Raw genomic sequence first — 20,345 nt, forward strand, 5'->3', positions numbered from 1 at the left:
TATGTGTGGGAACTCTTATCCGAAAGATATAGAATACCTACGTAATAGCACGCTTGTTTAAATCAGGTTATAAGCAAAAAATGATTAATGTATATGAAACATTATGTTTTCGTCATGTCAGTTGTATAAATATGGCATAGTATAAAACGATTCAGGTAAAGCAATATTGAAATAAATGCTTTGTTTTATTATTTCCGTATAATTTTGTTCAACTATAGGGACTTTGTACTGATATTTTAAATAATTAGTCATGAATGAAATCATCTAACGAGCTTTAATGCAACTATCACTTTAATTAGTTCATTAAACAATTGATTATACTGTAATGTAATTAAAAATGTTAAATTTACTTAAGTGTTATGCATTATTGCTTGATGTTTATGTTTTTCATGTAATGCCAGTTAATATTGGTAAGAATGTTTTGTATATGCGTTCACCTGTAAATACTGAGTTCATATGTGTCCACAAAGGTCATGATCTTCTGGGTGTAAATTAAACTTTGAAACTTTAAAATAAAACTTTGAAACATATCAGCTCATTTTGAATATAACCTTTCAATTCATGAAGTATAAGCTTCACGTACTGGCAACTAAACATTGCCCTCATTTCAAGAGAGATAACTCACATAGCACAGTCCATTGCATACAACGGTTACCTTTCTTTGATGGTAATGCGTAACTAGTTGGTTGGGCCGGAGGCTTAACTTATTAACATGTCGTTTTGTTTCTATTTTATATAATTCTAATCCGAAATTTTAAATAAGTGAAACCAATATATGAACTACTAAATAAATTAACCGTCAAAGTATTAATCATGCTTTGTTGGTCGAAATTTAAAGATCAACGGATCTCTTTAAAAATTCAATTTGAGGCCTCAAGGACTCCTTTTATTTACCGCGTTTAAAAGCATTAGCTATTTGCAATACATATAGTTAAAACATTTATAAAATAAAAATAAAATAATAATAATGATAATACAAATAATAATGATAATAATAATGATAATAAAAATAATAATGATAATAATGATAATAATAACAATGAAATAATAATATATAATAAAAAAATAAAAATAAACAAAATATAATAATAATAATCATAATCATAATCATAATATTCATAAAAAAAAGATAATAAAACTAAATAAATAATGATAATGATAATAATATCCGTTTACATCTGAACAGTTGTATTACACGCACCACTGTCCTCAGTTTTAGATGACCTTGATTTGTCGCCCTTGTTTTGAGAGCTTAACAAAATAGCAGAACAAACTATTCTATAACATGAAGTACTTCTTTATAATGTTCAAGTGTGATTTAAGTGTTCTAAGTAATTTGATGGTGGAAAAACAATGAGCTGTGTTCAATAAATGCTTAAAACAGCAACTCTTGATTATGCACTCTTTTTATGATACATAAAAAAGTATTGTTTTTAAGTCATAAGACCAGCATAAATATCATACATTGGCTAAACTATTGCCCAATCGCTGTCTGGCTATGAATCGGCACTATATAAATACAAAGAACTTTGTGGAACAGATTTCAGTTCAAAAAGAAAATATATCGACTCAACAACAGACCAACAGCAAAAACAAAATGGTAGACACTTTTGGGACAAATTTGATACTTGGACTTCTCCTTCTAGCAGCAGGACATCACTGTGCACCAGTTGATCAGAGTACGGAAGTTGGGGCCATTAATGTTGCAGTTCCTAACAACAGAGTTAACGGAGAATCCCTTATCGAAGTTGGAAAACTCTCTCATCTTGACTTCGTTGAGATGATTGGAAATGCTGTAAAGAACGCAGAAGCGCTGTCGGATTTAGCTATGCAGACATTAGAAGACAGTTTTAAAGGAAATGTGAGTGCATTAAAGGAACAAATTGAAACCAAAATATGTGAAATTGAACCTTGCACATCATGGTCACACTGGTCAGATTGCAGTGCTAGTCGTTTATTTGACACCTTTGGAATTAAGAGGCGATCACGAATATGTTGGTTTAACGAAACGTCGCCATGCGATCGTAGCGGGAATGGGACCATTGACGAACGAGCAGAAATTTGCAAAGGAACTGCTTGTCCAAGTCCTTATCAAATTACGAATTACAATGGTTCATCGTTTTGTTTATATCTTAATGCTACGTCTCAAACTCGTGACAGTGCGGACAACATGTGCCAACAACTCAGAGGTGGTCATGTTATTAATGTCGATAGCAATGCCCGACTGGCCTTGGTGAAATCCATATGTGAGACAAACAATAATGCCTATATATGGGTAAGCGGAAGAAGACAACCTGTTTCCTCTCCATGGGTATTTTTAATTGGGGATAATCCAGAATCAAACGGTCTTTTGAAATGGTACGGCGGAGAACCTGGTGCTAGTGATGGATGCATGGTTGTACGTGTGTACAGTCAGGATTTGTTGTGGAAGGGGAAACCGTGCACTGGCTCATATCTTGCAGTTTGTGAAATACGGGCTATTTAACTTTTGGAATAGAATAAACAACGGGACTAGACAATCCAAATACACGTACAAAATAACTTTTTATATTTGTTGAATTACATTTCTCATCGTCACGTACTCTTCTGCTATTTCGGTATTGTTTTTTTTTAGAAAGATCGTTCACGAGCAATGTAGTTGTAAAATAAATGTATCTACATAATTATTAAAGTTACATAATTACTATTAAAATGATGCTAAAAAAGTGAAAACACAAAATATCACGAACGACAAAATGAATTTTAACCATGTAGAAAAATGTGTTGAAAATGGTTTGGCAACTTTGAACTTTCATACCGGTTTCCATAAAGGAAGGATGGTGACGGAAAGTATCTATATGGTATCGTTTGTGTCTCCATTAAAATGATATTCAAAATACCTATTATGTTTTTGTTTTAACTTTGAGACGATGTTGTTCCATCAGTTTAATTGTTTTGTTAAAGCGTTTGATTAACCTGGAGAGAACAGGTTCAGCCATGTGAAGAATGGCTCATGACTTCTGTAATCGACCACAAAATTCAATTGTCCATGTGGAGTTGAAAATCATACCCGTAAGTAACAGATTGCAATAAGAATCAGTTAAAAATACCTTGAAATATGTTCTATCCCATCACTTGCATACAAATCGGTCCAATTACAAGTTGCAATGTAAATTTTAGTTAATTAGGATAGCTGACCACGTGATGTTTAGCTAAAGTCAGATGGTCATGTGACCGCAAAAACGGACATCTTCTCTTATCCGAAATGTCGGAGGAAACGCACAAATAATGCTTTAGAATCGTATCAAAAGTTCGCCAACAACCGACCTCAACAATTATTTGCCTAGAAAGTTCCATTTCGCATGCTGAAAACACTGGCAAAGAAAATCGGCCAGAAAATCTACATGTGCACTTACCACACCCGCCAATGCTGAAAATGTGCAACATTCAACGATTGTTAATTCCCCATTTCTGTGATAAATGAGAAACTGACTTACATTAGAAATGAATTTTCTCTTAGCCGGCGCAGTTCTAAACATTCAACACTTTATTCTTTTCTGTGAACTAACTCCATTGAACATATTTTTGATCACGTAATCTCGTAATCTTGAACCATAACCTGTATAGTCTGTGACTTTTGTGACATGATTAGATACTCTTTTTGACGTATCCATGTTTATGCACCCTTAAAAGCTTTTATGTTTTAAACTGATATTGACGAATTGAAATACAATTACATTAACTTTAAAATCATTTGAATAAGATTGAACAGTTTTTAGAACTTTATTATGGGCACATGGAGCTGTTTTTTAAAAAAAAAGGTACTTCATACATATTAGTTAATTTATCGTGTTTTAATAATTATATTGCCAGGATAAATGGAGCATTCAGCTCATCTGATAAATTCGCCAGCCTTGCCAGATAAAGTTCTTCCATCCTAGGCACTTACCTAGTATTCTCTATTTATTCACAAAATAAGTTGTTTAGTCAGAAGTATGAATGTGTAAAATTGTGCGTATATCAATAGTAAATACATGTAAAACACGCATATGAATGGGAAAACACCAATAACTGGAAAACTTCAGGCAGTTTTGGTTTTGTGAATGTGAAATTGGTTTGTGGTCACCATGCCGGACAAAAAGATATTCTCCAGGTGCTCCGGTTCCTCGCACAAGACCACACTCTCGCACAATATCGCGCCAATAATGATAACTTAGTACAAGTTAATATAACTTTCTGCGCAAGCGTTGTAAAACAAAGTTTAAACTAAAACCGGTAATCTTTCTTTGGCGAAGCTATTTCTTCCGATTTATTGTCAAATAGTCAATTATTCATCAACTCACGCTCCCCTGTATGATGGTTTTCATCCAGAACATAATAAAAACAGTAAACTCATTTTGGTAATAATGAATATCCAAGCACGTTTGCAAAACAATCTTATTTTTATGTTTTATTGGCCGAAAAGGAATTGAAGGTAACCAGCAAATGTAAGATTGTTCAATGAAATTTTGGTAAATATACTGTGCAAGTTATACATTAATCCATCTACTGCAATTGAATTATGATTATCATTTGGTATTATGATTGTTAATAATGAGTTGAAAGTATATTAAATGTGGCAGGGCTCCTTGCCATGGATTTGTTGTCCTAGTTTTAAGACTTTACATAGGTTCATATAATATGACTACTATATTACATCAAGTATCTTAAGGTCAATGGTACTTATAGTGATCTCAAGTTGTAAATGTGCTTATTATATGGCAGGAAACAATAATTCTTGTTAAAATATTCGTACAACTGCATATCTTTATTAGACATACTTTTATCCAGTTCTATGAATAAACGTTGTTTTATTATCAGTATTCACATTATAATACGCATTCATACATTGGTTATTATATTGTCCAATCAATGACCTTATATTCTGTTAATGTAAAGTTTATGACGAAGTTTGTACAGCGTTATTAAATAATATATAACATATTTTCGACGTACAAGTAAACAACACTTATCGGCAATATTACAACAGGCTTATCAGTTTAACAGCAAGGTATCAATGGTGTACCCGTGGATCAAAATACACATGGCGGTGACAAAAATGTTGCCGTTTAAGACAATAAAGTAAACGCAATTTATAAAAACAACTGGAGAGAATCTCATTTGAATCCATTGAAAGTATTTGAAATGCTGTATAGAACGGCGAGGAAAATTAGATAGGAAATGAAAGAGCATTGGACGAGGAAATAAAACAAAACTGTTCTATACGGTTAAACTCTGATTCTGACCAATTAAATGTGAAGCTACGATCAAGGCCATGTTCACTTGGTTAAATGAAACGTCGCCATGCGATCATAGCGCTAATTTTACGCTTGAAAAATAAGCAGAAATTTGCAAAGGAAACCCATATCCACGTCAATATGTTATGTGCTTGCACTAAACACAATGGGGGGTTAAGGTACAGAAAATCGGCCAGGAAACGTGAACAGTTGAGTAATACATGAAATCACGGTTACAACGTGCAGAGATATGCCATATTTGCCAAGAAAATACGAAAAAAATGAGAATAAATTCAACACATTTAATTATAAACATTGCCTCCTGAGCCACAATCTCTTCAATAACTTTTTTATCTTCGAAGTTATGATACCAAACTAAGATGACGATTGAAGAATATGTTTTTCGCCACACACTGCATGCATTCATTTATCAAAAATAAAAGAAAAAGTCAACTTACCAGACAAAAGTTGATCCCAGAATAGGTATTTTTCCATCCAAATACGCCATTTTGTTTGCCATGAAACATTTTTCTCATTTAATGTTTGCATGAAACGAAATTACGTCCTCCCCCTTGGTATTGATTGTATTAGTTTTGGATGTGAATATGATGATGCTCCAGTTGGTCAAGCATCACTTGATCTATATGATCTCTTGTATTTCTTCTATTAATTTCATTTTCGCTTTTTTTGGCAACATGCAACTTCAACAGCAATCGAACATGTATGTTATTAGATCATATCAAACTTCATTTGGATCTAGCAACGATTGATTAAACAAATAATACTGTATAGTATAATACATGTTCTTATTTTAGTTTTGCATAAAACAAATCATACTGTACAGTATAATACATGTTCTTATTTTAGTTTTGCATGCTATAGTGTGTTAAAGCTGCACTCTCACAGATTTACCGTTTTGCCACCTTTTTCTGTCTTGGAATGAGCAAATTTTGCGTAAATATTTGCAAACTACTGATATAAGACTGCTGACAAAAGATCAGATCGCAGATTTTCATATTTCTGTTCGAATATTAATGTTTTATGGCTTAAACCGTTACTATCGGTCTAAGAAAAATGTATTAAACATCAATTTTTCAACTTAAATATAAAAATCTGGGATTTAATTTTTTGTCAGCAATCTTATATAACTTGTTTCCATGGATTTTCGCAAAAATTGGCTTGTTTTAAGGCAAAAAAATAAAATAGTTGTCAAAATGTTCCATCTGTGAGCGTGCAGCTTTAAGGTAAGAACATATTTATTAATAATGTATTTATTAAAGTTATAATAATGATTATGATAAGGTTCTCTATAATTCAGTTTTCTTATAGATGGGCCAAATATATATTTATCGACATTTGCTAATTTAATTATTTATCATAAATGAGGGTTTCATAATTTCTTTTTTCAATATTTTATGTGTGGAAACTCATACCCGAAATAGAATCCCTTGCACGCTTGTTTAAATAAGTTTTTTACCGAAAAACGATAAATGTATATGAAACATTATGTTTTCGTTACGTCAATTGTATAAATATGGCATAACATAAACCGATTAAGGTAAAGAAATATTGAAATAAATGCTTTGTTTTATTATTTCCTATGGCTCCGTTCAAATAAAGGGACTTTGTACTGATATTTTTTATAACAAGTCATGAATGAAATCATCTTAAGAGCTTTAATGTAACTATCACTTTAATTAGTTAATTACACGATTGATTATACTGTAATGTAATTAAGAATGTTAAGTTTACTTAAGTGTTATGCACTATCGCTTGATGTTTATGATTTCCATGTAATGACAATAAATATTGGTAAGAATGTTTTGTATATACGTTCACCTGTAAATACTGAGTTTATATGTGTCCACAAAGGCCATAATCTTTTGGGTGTAAATTAAACTTTGAAACTTTAAAATAAAACTTTGAAACATAATAGTTTATTTGAATATAACCTTTCAAATCATTAAGTATAAGCGTCACGTACTGGCAACTATAACATTGTCCTCATTCTGAGAGAGCTAACTCCCATTGCACAGTGTGTTGCATACAACGGTTACCCTTCTTTATGAGTAGCTAGATGTTCGGTCCAATGTATCTATGGATAACTAACTTAGGCCACAACAAATTGATCATTTGTTCGTCGGATTTGCCGCACCTAAAATTCAAAAAACGAAAAAAAATAAAAAAAACTTTTTTTTTGCGCCCGCACTTACTATTTGGCCGCGCATATTATTTATTTTTTTTTACTTCTGAATTTCCTCTAGTTTCTGAAGTTTTTTTACTTAAAATTTGAACCTGCAACGTCGACTTCGCCTTTTTTGAAGGTATTTCCATGCTTTACATTCTCCGCGAGCAAACTTTCCTCGTGTCAGGACAAAATCAGGTCCGGGTAACCGCAAAACAGCCGATATTTGTTGACAGTCTTTTTTGTCGGGAATATTTTGCAGGACGCACCGTTATTATCTATATCTAGTATTAATTTGCAGGATACTTTCAGTCTTCGTTAATGTAAAATACACATTTTAATTGAAAATCAGTGTCATAGTCAATGGATTATAGTCTTCAGTAAACAACAACAGTTTCAGAGCGTCGAAGGCAATAATTATTTATGGGTGTTTTAAGTAATTCATTGTTTTGTACTCAAAATTTAGTGTTAAATAATAACTAAATCAGATTTTGAGTGCAAAACTTATATTAAAATACACGGACACTCGACTTACAACAAATGAACATGTTTTCGTGAGTTATTTTTTAAATTCTAAAATGCATTTCTCAGTTTTATACTCGTAATTGATAAAAATAGAAGGACTTGTAAATGTTTCAGAAACAGTGTACATGTGTATTTATGCACCATTCAATTGTAACAATGCCCCCCCCCCCCCCAGGACTGGGGGTATACCGGAGATAGCCGGTGAAATGGGCCGTGTTTTCACCTTCCAGGTGGCCCCGCAGTGCCGTTGGTTTTACCCGGAGTTGGCTGGACCGAAAGTCAGTCCCCGCTATTCCCCGGACCATGGGGGTCGTGGTTACAATTGACTAGTGCATTACACATACATGTACATGTACAGTATAAAAATAACATCAGTAAAATCAGAAAATAAAACCTTTTATAAGTAAAATGACTGTTTTAATTTTCTCAATTCTTTGTTCTTATCCATTTGTTTTCTTTGATCGATTTGTAGTAAAGTGGCCTGTTATTAAAGTGGCCTGTTTCTTACGGGCATTGAAGCTATGGAGGGTGTCATGATTTTTTTTTCAAGGCACGGACCTATAAACCTATTGTTCGTGGTAAAGGCGAGGTCTTGAAAGGGAAACATCTTTATTCCACCACCTGCTGTAATATAATGACCGGTGCCACATTTGCAGATTTGTTTAATACTGCTTCAATTGTGTTTTCCCGCAATTTAATCGGCAGTGTCTTAAGTAATAGTAAAGCACTGGATCTTATTGCCATTTGTTATATATTGAGACAGATTTTCATGTGATACGATCAAAACCGTTTCATTTATATTTAAACTTCATTTATATTTAAACTAAGAACCTATGTTTGCAATTAAAAAGCTTTTCTTGACATATTGCATGATAAATTTAGTAAGAAATAAACTTTTTAATTTTTATTTTATTTTTCGCCTTGCGCTCGCCTCTGAATTGCCTTAAATTTAAAAAAAAGTATTTTATTTTTTTTTTCGCTCCCTCGCTCCTACTTTTTTAGGGCAAAATCCGTAGAACAAATGATCAATTTGTTGTGGCCTTAGTAACATGTTTTTTTGGTTAGTCAATAATGCTAGACCGAAATTCAAAATAATCCATGAACAAATTGATCTATTAACCGTCCAAATATAAATCATGCTTATAACCGGACACTTGAGTTATAATGAGTTAATTGTTGAAATTACAGTAGTTATTTTTTGAGTCTTCGAAGAGTTACTTGAAATACAGATAATTAATAATATTAAAAACATGAGATAGAAAAAAAAGTAAAAATAAATAACTAAATAAATAAAAATAAAATAATAATCAATAAAATCAAATGATAATAATAATAATAATGCCCGTTTTTGTCTGTTTAGCAGCATGCAACTTCAACAGCAATCGAACATGTATGTTATTAGATCATATCAAACTTCATTTGGATCTAGCAACGATTGATTAAACAAATAATACTGTATAGTATAATACATGTTCTTATTTTAGTTTTGCATAAAACAAATCATACTGTACAGTATAATACATGTTCTTATTTTAGTTTTGCATGCTATAGTGTGTTAAAGCTGCACTCTCACAGATTTACCGTTTTGCCACCTTTTTCTGTCTTGGAATGAGCAAATTTTGCGTAAATATTTGCAAACTACTGATACTTTCAGTCTTCGTTAATGTAAAATACACATTTTAATTGAAAATCAGTGTCATAGTCAATGGATTATAGTCTTCAGTAAACAACAACAGTTTCAGAGCGTCGAAGGCAATAATTATTTATGGGTGTTTTAAGTAATTCATTGTTTTGTACTCAAAATTTAGTGTTAAATAATAACTAAATCAGATTTTGAGTGCAAAACTTATATTAAAATACACGGACACTCGACTTACAACAAATGAACATGTTTTCGTGAGTTATTTTTTAAATTCTAAAATGCATTTCTCAGTTTTATACTCGTAATTGATAAAAATAGAAGGACTTGTAAATGTTTCAGAAACAGTGTACATGTGTATTTATGCACCATTCAATTGTAACAATGCCCCCCCCCCCCCAGGACTGGGGGTATACCGGAGATAGCCGGTGAAATGGGCCGTGTTTTCACCTTCCAGGTGGCCCCGCAGTGCCGTTGGTTTTACCCGGAGTTGGCTGGACCGAAAGTCAGTCCCCGCTATTCCCCGGACCATGGGGGTCGTGGTTACAATTGACTAGTGCATTACACATACATGTACATGTACAGTATAAAAATAACATCAGTAAAATCAGAAAATAAAACCTTTTATAAGTAAAATGACTGTTTTAATTTTCTCAATTCTTTGTTCTTATCCATTTGTTTTCTTTGATCGATTTGTAGTAAAGTGGCCTGTTATTAAAGTGGCCTGTTTCTTACGGGCATTGAAGCTATGGAGGGTGTCATGATTTTTTTTTCAAGGCACGGACCTATAAACCTATTGTTCGTGGTAAAGGCGAGGTCTTGAAAGGGAAACATCTTTATTCCACCACCTGCTGTAATATAATGACCGGTGCCACATTTGCAGATTTGTTTAATACTGCTTCAATTGTGTTTTCCCGCAATTTAATCGGCAGTGTCTTAAGTAATAGTAAAGCACTGGATCTTATTGCCATTTGTTATATATTGAGACAGATTTTCATGTGATACGATCAAAACCGTTTCATTTATATTTAAACTTCATTTATATTTAAACTAAGAACCTATGTTTGCAATTAAAAAGCTTTTCTTGACATATTGCATGATAAATTTAGTAAGAAATAAACTTTTTAATTTTTATTTTATTTTTCGCCTTGCGCTCGCCTCTGAATTGCCTTAAATTTAAAAAAAAGTATTTTATTTTTTTTTTCGCTCCCTCGCTCCTACTTTTTTAGGGCAAAATCCGTAGAACAAATGATCAATTTGTTGTGGCCTTAGTAACATGTTTTTTTGGTTAGTCAATAATGCTAGACCGAAATTCAAAATAATCCATGAACAAATTGATCTATTAACCGTCCAAATATAAATCATGCTTATAACCGGACACTTGAGTTATAATGAGTTAATTGTTGAAATTACAGTAGTTATTTTTTGAGTCTTCGAAGAGTTACTTGAAATACAGATAATTAATAATATTAAAAACATGAGATAGAAAAAAAAGTAAAAATAAATAACTAAATAAATAAAAATAAAATAATAATCAATAAAATCAAATGATAATAATAATAATAATGCCCGTTTTTGTCTGTTTAGCAGATGTATGAACGGTAGTTGACCTGGCTTTGTCGCTCTTGTTTGGTAGGCTTGCAAACTATTTTATAACATGAAGTACTTCTTTCAATGTTAAAGTGTGATTTAAGTGTTATAAGTAATGTTATGGCCAGAAACAATGAGCTGTGTTCAATAAATGCTTAAAACAGCAACTCTTGATTATGCACTTATGGATAATAAACAAGTATTGTTCTTAAGTGATAGAACCAGCATAAATATCAAACATTGGCTAAACTATTACCCAATCGCTGTCTGATTATGTAGCCGCACTACATAAATACAAAGAACTTTGTGCAACAAATTTCAGTTCAACAGACCAAAAGTAAACAAAATGGTCGACACATTTAGGACAAATTTGGTACTTGGTACGGAAGTCGGAGCAATTCATGTGGCAGTTCCGGGCAACAAGGTCAACGGAGAGTCCCTTATCGAAGTTGGAAAACTCTCCCATCTAGACTTCATTGAGATGATTGGAAATGCTGTAAAGAACGCCGAAGCGCTTTCGGATTCATCTGTGCTGACATTATTTGAAGAAAGCTTGAAAGGAAATATGAGTGAAATAGAAACCGAACTATGTAAAATAGAGCCATGTTCATCTTGGACTCGCTGGTCAGAATGTAGTGCTGGGTTTAATGGGAATAATTTTGGAATGAAGAGGCGATCAAGAACATGCTGGCTTAACGAAAAATCACCATGCGCCGTAGCGGGAACGGAACCATTGAAAATCGAGCTGAAATATGCAAAGGAAATATTTGTCCTAGTCCTTATCAGGTTTCTAACCGTAATACGTCATCGCTTTGCCTGCAGTTTCATAATACAACAATGGATCGAGATAGTGCAGAAGCAATCTGCCAAGAAAATGGCGGACATATTTTGAACCCTGATACGGAAGACAGATGGCAAGTGGCTAAGGAATTTAGAAATCAATCGACTGGTCCCGTGTGGCTTGATGGTAAACGAACAAACAGTAGTATTCCTTTTGTCTACATGAACGGAGTAGAGCCTGAAAAGAACGGGTTGTCCTACTGGTCATCAGGCGAGCCTCAGTCCGCTGATACATGCAAAGTTGTTGACGGTTCTGAGCTGATGTGGTTTGGACGGAGTTGTAATGACCAGAATGCATTTATATGTGAAAAACGAACATTGTAACAGTTGAAAAGCAGTGAAAAGGATATTAAATATGTAATTCATATTTGTAAATGAATACCTTTAAATGAAGATTTAAAAAGCGTTTTTTCGTGAAACTAACGAAGAGATCGCATGTCTGAAACGATCATTTACGAAGCAAAGCTTATAGAGATACGTGCTTAACCGGCTTAAAACGAGTTTGAAGACCTAATGAAATGTTTCAACAACATTTATAACAGCCAAGTTAAGTAATTTCCCTAAATGTGTGCTTTAAGTTTCCTGTGACAGCCGTGTTGAAGACTACATGATATTTGTCAGCCGTCTCAGAAGTTGGTCAATTTTGAGATTCATCTTTCATTTATTACTGTAATGTTCGGTGTACGTTTGCTTATTGTCACGGTACCGATACCTACACAAGTGGTGAGGAGGTGTGTAAGCGGTCCGGTAGCTCAGTCGGTAGAGCACTCGCCCTGATAGCGAGGGGTCCCGGGTTCGAGCCCCGGTCTGGCTACACACTTTTCTCACCCTGTGACATTTGGCGCCCAACGTGGGGCCGTGGCAGCACTGTTTGGCAGCATAATGCGCTCTCAGTGTTAATTATGTGCACTGGTGTTCCTCAAATTCGAGGACGAATTTCCAGTTTGCGGGGAAGTATGTCACGGTACCGATACCTACACATGTGGTGAGGAGGTGTGTAAGCGGTCCGGTAGCTCAGTCGGTAGAGCACTCGCCCTGATAGCGAGGGGTCCCGGGTTCGAGCCCCGGTCTGGCTACACACTTTTCTCACCCTGTGACATTATGATTAACTATCACTAAGACAAGACATGTGATAGTTGATATTAAGCAAATTAAACAATCATGATTTGCGACATTATGTTGTCACTAGAGTGTTTATTTCCTGTACTTTTGCTTTCGTCTTAGAGGATTTTATCCACGTGAGAGTGTATGAAGAAGAGTTGTATACGTTGATATCGTTTTTTGCAGCCTTATCTTACAGAATTCTCCTGCTAGTCTATTCGTATTAATTTCGTCGTCTGTCCACGTGTACCGGGGTAAAGTTTTGCTGAAGTGCCATCCAAAAACACCTAAACTATATGTTGTGTATGAACAGATATCAGACGAACAGATGTATTTAAATTTATTAATATCTTTAAGTAAATATTGTAAAATGAAACTTTGTTTCAAGGGCTTAATTTCAATGTAATCCCGGCACGTTGTTGAATGTTATCGGTGCATGTTTAAAGACTCTTGTAGTACAATGGGTTTATTAGAATATGTTTGATTAATTTTTAATTCATATTGATCAAGCAAAATGTATAACTTGTATTGGTTTCGGATGTGAATATGATGCTGTTCCAGTTGGTCGACTATCACCTGATTTAAATGAGCTCTTGTATTTCCTCGTTTACATTTCCTCGCTGTATCGGCAATATGTACCGTTGACAGCAATTTTGAACGGGTTGTCCTACTGGTCATTAGGCGAACCTGGCTCCTCTGATACATGCAAAGTTGGTGGTGGTTTTGTGAAGTGGTTTGGACGGCCTTGTAATAATACTTACGTTTGTAAAAACGAGCAGTGTAACGGCTGAAATGCAGTGACAGTGGTATCAGATATCTAACTTATTTATGTGAGTGAATACCTTTCATGATGATATAAAATCGTAATTTCGTGGAACAAGCGAATAAATTACATGTCTGAAACGATCATTTATGGGGCAAAACCTATCGAGATACATGCTTTTAAAACCGACAAACTCAAAACGAGTTTGAAGACCAAATAATAGTCTGCAATAAGATTTGTAACAACCGGTTCAAGTAAATCGCCAACACATGTGCTTTGAGATTGCTATATCAGCCGGGTTGACGGCAGAATAATGCATAGTGATCTCCTCGGTATGTTTGCCGTCACAGATGTTTCGTCAATATTGAATTTCATATTTCATCTATAATTGTAATGGTTTCTCGCATGCTTTTATATCACTAAAACAAGATATGTGATGGTTGACAGTAAGCAAATTAAATTATCATAGTTTGCGAGACGAGCCTGACACTATGTTTTTTTCCTTAATTGTGTTTTGTCAAAGAGGGTGTTATCAATTTGAGACAGTAAGAAGGAGATTGTATTATTGTTTCAATATATAAAAAATATACATGTAGTATAGCTTGTATTTTAAAGAACAAACGAACGGATATTACGAAAGCCTCATGGTGTAGTTGTTGTCGTCGTCACCGTGCAAAGCATAAGCTTTGGTCGGTGCTCAAAAACTCTTCAGATATTTAACGAAAACATGGTAAACATGTACATATACAATAGGGATATGAATCCCAAGGCCCATAACACTGGCTGTTAACATTGTTATATATATATATAAACACAGATTACTTCGACGCTTGATTGTGATACTGTTGCTACTGTTTATGTACGTACCTACTGAAGTTGAATGTAGCCTGTGCATCAATGTCCTTTGTACATATATCATAACTGTAATTGCATGTGATTTATTGATTATTATTACACTAGTAATACATGTTTTTTTTAGTAGCTGAATTCTACCAAACTATTACTAATAATAAACAATAGCTCTGCTTTAATTACTGTTCCTGTATTCATGCATGTTCATGTGCTTCTTAGCACTGACGACAAAATATAATAAGATCATGAATTTCACTTTATATGTATATCAATGTAAACAAGAAAATAAACCATTTTTCTTGTTCAGTCAAACATCTTTTGAACTGAAAACTCAAACTATAACTCTCAAAATAAATGTTATTACTACTCAGAAGTTTAGCACTGAATAAATCGAGTGTACGAGACGATTAATGATAAGATATTAAAATCAAGCATATAAAATATCTTAATATACTTCTTACTTGATGTATAAGACACAATGTAAATTCACTCTGTGTTTCCACGCGGGATGTTCCGGGGACAAAATTCAATTAAAGACGGGCAATAAATATCTACCGACACATTATGATGTCAGTGAAATTGGAACCGTTATGTCTTTAAATTCCCTTTTGTCATTTTTTATCATACATTAAAATAATTTCTTAGCTGTCCAAAGAATATTTAATTTCGAAATTTACACAATCGACGTGAAGTGGAATCTGGTTGAGGTTTTGTTTCTGATAATACTGATATTTTTTTATATTTAAAGTAAGCTGTCGTCCGTTGGCTTCACAATTAATGTTCTACCAGATCGGTGCCGATAGAGAACGTAGTTCTGAGAAGTAAAAAGAAGTCCAGGCCGATATAAAATGTCCATGCCGATAGAGAAAGAAGAATTATATATTAGTGTCATTTATTTCTATAAATATCCTACACGAACAATTAAGTTGGAAAGTAAATTAATATGCATATAAGGGGTCAAGTTATTGCTGAAACATATTTACTGATTTGAAATAAATGTTATAGAAATAGTGAAAAACATATACCATGTTCGACATAACAATTTATAACATTGTAGGAATGTGTCAAAAATGGTATGCAGTTTTAAAAACCATTCCGTCTTCCAAACGGAAATGATGGTGATCGAACGTATCTATAGATGTTCCCATATATAAATGAAATTGATCATTCTTGGACTTCTACGATACATGTTATGCTTTTGTCTCAAATTGTACATTACTGTGTCCTTTGAAACGATTTTCTTCCATTAGTTTAATTGTTTTGTCCGAGTGTTTGATTATCCTATGGTGAATGGATCTGGGTGCGGCTATGTGATGAATGTTTTTGAAATATATGTTTAAACTGTATTTTGACTAGTGAGTACTAATGCATATAGACTACACTTTTTGCTTACTCTTACCATTTTGACAGTATACAACATATTACCTATATTCATACTTAGTTCGTTTACATGCAGATATATTATATTAAATATTGTTTGATTTTTGAATCATCTGTAATAGCTCATTTTTATTTGTGTATTTCAAATGACGCCTTATGCACTACAAGCTGCAATTACTATCAGGATAAACATGAATAAGCTGAAGGCTTTTAATCAACTCGCATTTTTTATTTATGTTTTTCCCTTTCTTGAAAATGGATGAATTAAATTGATGGCCAATAGCATAATGCAATACAATCTGATTATGGCAAATAAAAGAAAAGCCTTCAATGACATGGAAATTTTTATTTCCCATGACATTGTGTGTTTGAAAAACTGATATCTTTCGTTAGCGAATCTATGTATCCCCCAATTTCGTTTCTACTGGTCATTCATTCATGCATTAACTTTTGCAAGTATTATGGATTTCACCATCATTATAATCGTAACAGTAAATTCTTTAAATTAATGATGAATATCCATGCACTTTTCGAAGAGAACTCCTTGACATTTATGTTTAATTGGTGGAAATAAATGGAAAATTACGAAATTGCATGAATTAACAGTCCAAATAGTCATTCTGCTTTCCTGGTCAAAATATAAATTAAAATACATCAAAGAACACGTTAGAAAAGGCATTTAAAGCTAAACTAGCAGAATATGTCTTCTGACCTGGTTAAAAGCTTGATTGGGTACCAGAAATGGTTTAACAACATCAAGTACTTCTTCTTAACGCTCAAGTACGATTTAAGTATTTCTAAATAGTAATGATTTGGCCAGAAACAAAAAGCTTTGTTATATTAAATGTTTGAAATTGAAAAGCCTGACTATGCAATCTTCTTAATATTATTTTATGAACCATTAATCGGTTTATAGTACTAATTAGTATATTTTATAAGTGGTGAGACCAAATAAAACACACACATTGGTTACATTTGTTTTGGTACCTGGATTTCTCAGAACCAATAGACGAAATGATGCAACACGATTTATAACATCCGGGTTCAAGTGAATAGTCTACATGTGTGCTTTAAGATCGGTTGAAGGCATAATATATATAGTTTATCTATATATATAGTGATCTTCCCTATATCTCTCTATATCTCTGCAGTGATTTCCCCTGACGAGTAGGGAACTCTGCAACAAAGTTAAAATCTAGCTTTCAGCAAGTATGTATACAGTAAGTTATAAAATTTCCATTAAATAATGTGTTTTCAAAAGTAAAAAGATAAAGACGTCACGTGATTGTCATCACCATGACGTGATATGCGAGTTGGCACTGTTTACTAAACGACAAAGGGAAGTAATCGTTTTGGATACACGCATGGAGAAAGAAAATTATGCAACTACATGTTTTAAGCATAGGCGGTAGTTTTATATTTATAATCACATGTGATACAAACAAAATATCTTCATTTGTGTTTCATTTCCACCTAGGTAAATGTTTTCCATGCGACAAAATACCGTAAATAAAAAAAATCAGTTAAAACGTATATCAATGTTATTAAGAAAATAAATCGTTTTTCTTGCTCAATCAAACATGTTTTGAACTGAAAAATCAAACTATAACTTTAAAAAAAATAAAATTACTACTAAGAAGTTTCGTACAGAAAAGAAACAAACGATTTTACGGAACGAGTGTTGATCTAATAGAACTATCACGTATATAAAATATAATATCAATTTCCTAACTTGATGTATAAGACACCATATAAATTTACTCTGTGTTTCCCAGTAGGATGTCCGGGAAAAAATCAAATAAAGACGGGCAATAAATATCTACCAAAACATTGTCAATGAAATTTGCGCCGTAATGCTTTAAAATTTCATTTAGTCATTCTTAGCTGTGCATAGAATGTCAAATTTCGAAAGATATATATAAATGATATTTAAAGTGAGCTGTCGTCCGTTGGTTTCACAATTTATGTTCTATCAGGTCGATATAGAAAGTAATTATTGATGAGAGAAAAAAAGTCCAGGTCGATAGAGAAAGTAGTCCATGCCGATAGAGAATGTAGTCCATGCCGATATAAAAGGTCCATGCCGATAAAGAAAGAAGTCCAGGTTGATATAGAAAGCAGTCTAGGCCGATAACGAAAGTAAGCCAGGTCGAAATACAAAGTAGTACATGCCGATATAGAAAGTAATCCATCCCGATACAGAATGAAATCGAGGCCGTTATAGAAAGTAGTCAATACCAACGACGGAACCGGAAGAAGACGGTGGCAGGTTTATGATTAATTGCATTTATTATTATAAAAACAATTAATGTGAAAATATATTGAAAGACATAAATATTAACACTATGCAGAATCCGAGATCTGTTTCAAACATTTCGATGTCTTTATTTGTAAAATAAACTGGAAGGCGTTATTGTCAAATACGTTTCCATGATACAACCTAACTGTAAGAAATATACGAATCATATTTGGCTGCTTTCGCTTTTAAAGAAAAGAAACGCCAAGGTTATGCCTAAAATCAATGAATTATCCATGGAACACAGTAAACTAATTTATCTATTCATCTGGGTATTAGATTTCCCTAACTGTTTTTCGAATCAGTCAATTATTACAGCCGGGCACCACAAAGTCACGCAATATATACTCAAGACTTTCTTTTTCATGGAATGGAAAATAAAGATATATGTGTTTTATTCAACCGGACCAACATTATACGAACTGACTTCCCTTGAGGAGCAAAGGAGATCTTGACGATCACGTACGAAAAGCAACTGGACAGCTAACACCACAAGACAACAAACACAGATATTGTTGTGAAAACGTTGATTCACATGAAATATCGTTTGTTTCGCAGTTTTATCAGGGAATTTGCGTCGTCTGTATATATGAAGTTGCTGTCTGGCTGCAGTTCCATTAAACCATATCTTAACTGTATATATTGTTGTTTTTGGACAATATTAAATATCCTTATATATACTGATGCATTTATATATATCAAAAGTACGACTATTAAAGGGAAACTAACAATAATGCATATACATTAGTTTGGTTACAGCTAAATTGCGTATGAAAACCAGTACCATTGTATCTGGCAAGGATATGCATAGTTTAATGAAAGTATCAATGTATGAACCGACATAGACGAGGACCGAAGGCATGATAAGCGCGTTAGTAGCACCATATTTAGTTTGGCGCTACAGACACTGTGCATATCGGAGAGTAATATAGAAGGGAAAGTACGCTATAATTAGCGAACATCTTAATGCATACCAGATAATAACCATACTTGCGGTGTTAAAACAATTTGGTACAGACATCGCTTGTAAAAAGCTCAAAACTCTTTTTGACTTCTAAAATTGCTATATTGACAACAAGTATTGCCTCTACACAGGGGCTTCAATAATTGTTAAGCTATTTGGTTTGTCCTTTTAGTTTCCATCGAATTGATAACAACCGCATCTTTCTTGGATTCTTGTGATTTTTTTTAATAAAAGATACGTAATCCTTTATGTTGGAATCTCTACGAATGGTACGTGACGGCATGACTATTCTTCATCTGAATTTATTCGCTTGGTCGGTCGTTTCACTGTCTCGGCGAAATTATTTTCAAAATGTAGAAATAAAGCATTCCAGACGTTGTTCGATTAACTTTCAAATTAATTTTGATAGACAAAGAAACTATGACGGTATTAAGGAAAACCATTTCCATGGCAACAAAGTGCATTCTATGCATTATTTTATATCTGGAAGAACCAGCAGATGGAATGTAATTGTGTCTTGTAGCGACTGACTTACAATTGCACACTGTTTATGTAGCCCTGAGGGTTTCTGGCTGTTTAAATCAGTGGTCTGTATCCTGCAATAATTCACAGTTGTGAAAACAGCATTGGCGTTTATGTCACATGGTTGTTGGTCAAACAAGTGATTTTAAGCAGACAAATTTGATTTTATTGTTTTAATTGTTAGATGTGCCCATTATGTGATGGTTATCAATTTATTATGTATATACAAGTAAGTGAAAGAATAACTACGTTTTAAGAGGTAATAATACGCTTGTTGATTTGAAATGATAGATATATATAAAACATACGCTTTCGTTACGTCAATTGTATAAGTATGGCATGATACTATTTGATTCAGGTAAAAAAATATAAAAATAAATTTAAAGTTTTTTTTTTAATTATTTACCAAAGGCTCCGTATAATTTTGATCAAC

The 20,345-nt window shown here is 33.4% G+C and overlaps 1 protein-coding gene and 2 non-coding genes across 9 annotated transcripts in view; 2 read left to right on the forward strand and 1 right to left on the reverse strand.

Annotated features, from left to right (window-relative positions):
- Positions 1-20,345, reverse strand: part of LOC128240378 (dipeptidyl peptidase 4-like) — a 372,769-nt gene that overhangs the window by 40,090 nt on the left and 312,334 nt on the right. The window lies entirely within an intron of this gene.
- Trnas-uga (transfer RNA serine (anticodon UGA)) lies at positions 12,776-12,848 on the forward strand. Its single transcript has one exon. It is a non-coding gene; the product is annotated as a tRNA-Ser (tRNA).
- On the forward strand, positions 13,038-13,110 carry Trnas-uga (transfer RNA serine (anticodon UGA)). Its single transcript has one exon. It is a non-coding gene; the product is annotated as a tRNA-Ser (tRNA).

This window comes from Mya arenaria, chromosome 7, assembly GCF_026914265.1.
Source record: "Mya arenaria isolate MELC-2E11 chromosome 7, ASM2691426v1".
In the NCBI taxonomy this organism is placed as follows: domain Eukaryota; kingdom Metazoa; phylum Mollusca; class Bivalvia; order Myida; family Myidae; genus Mya; species Mya arenaria.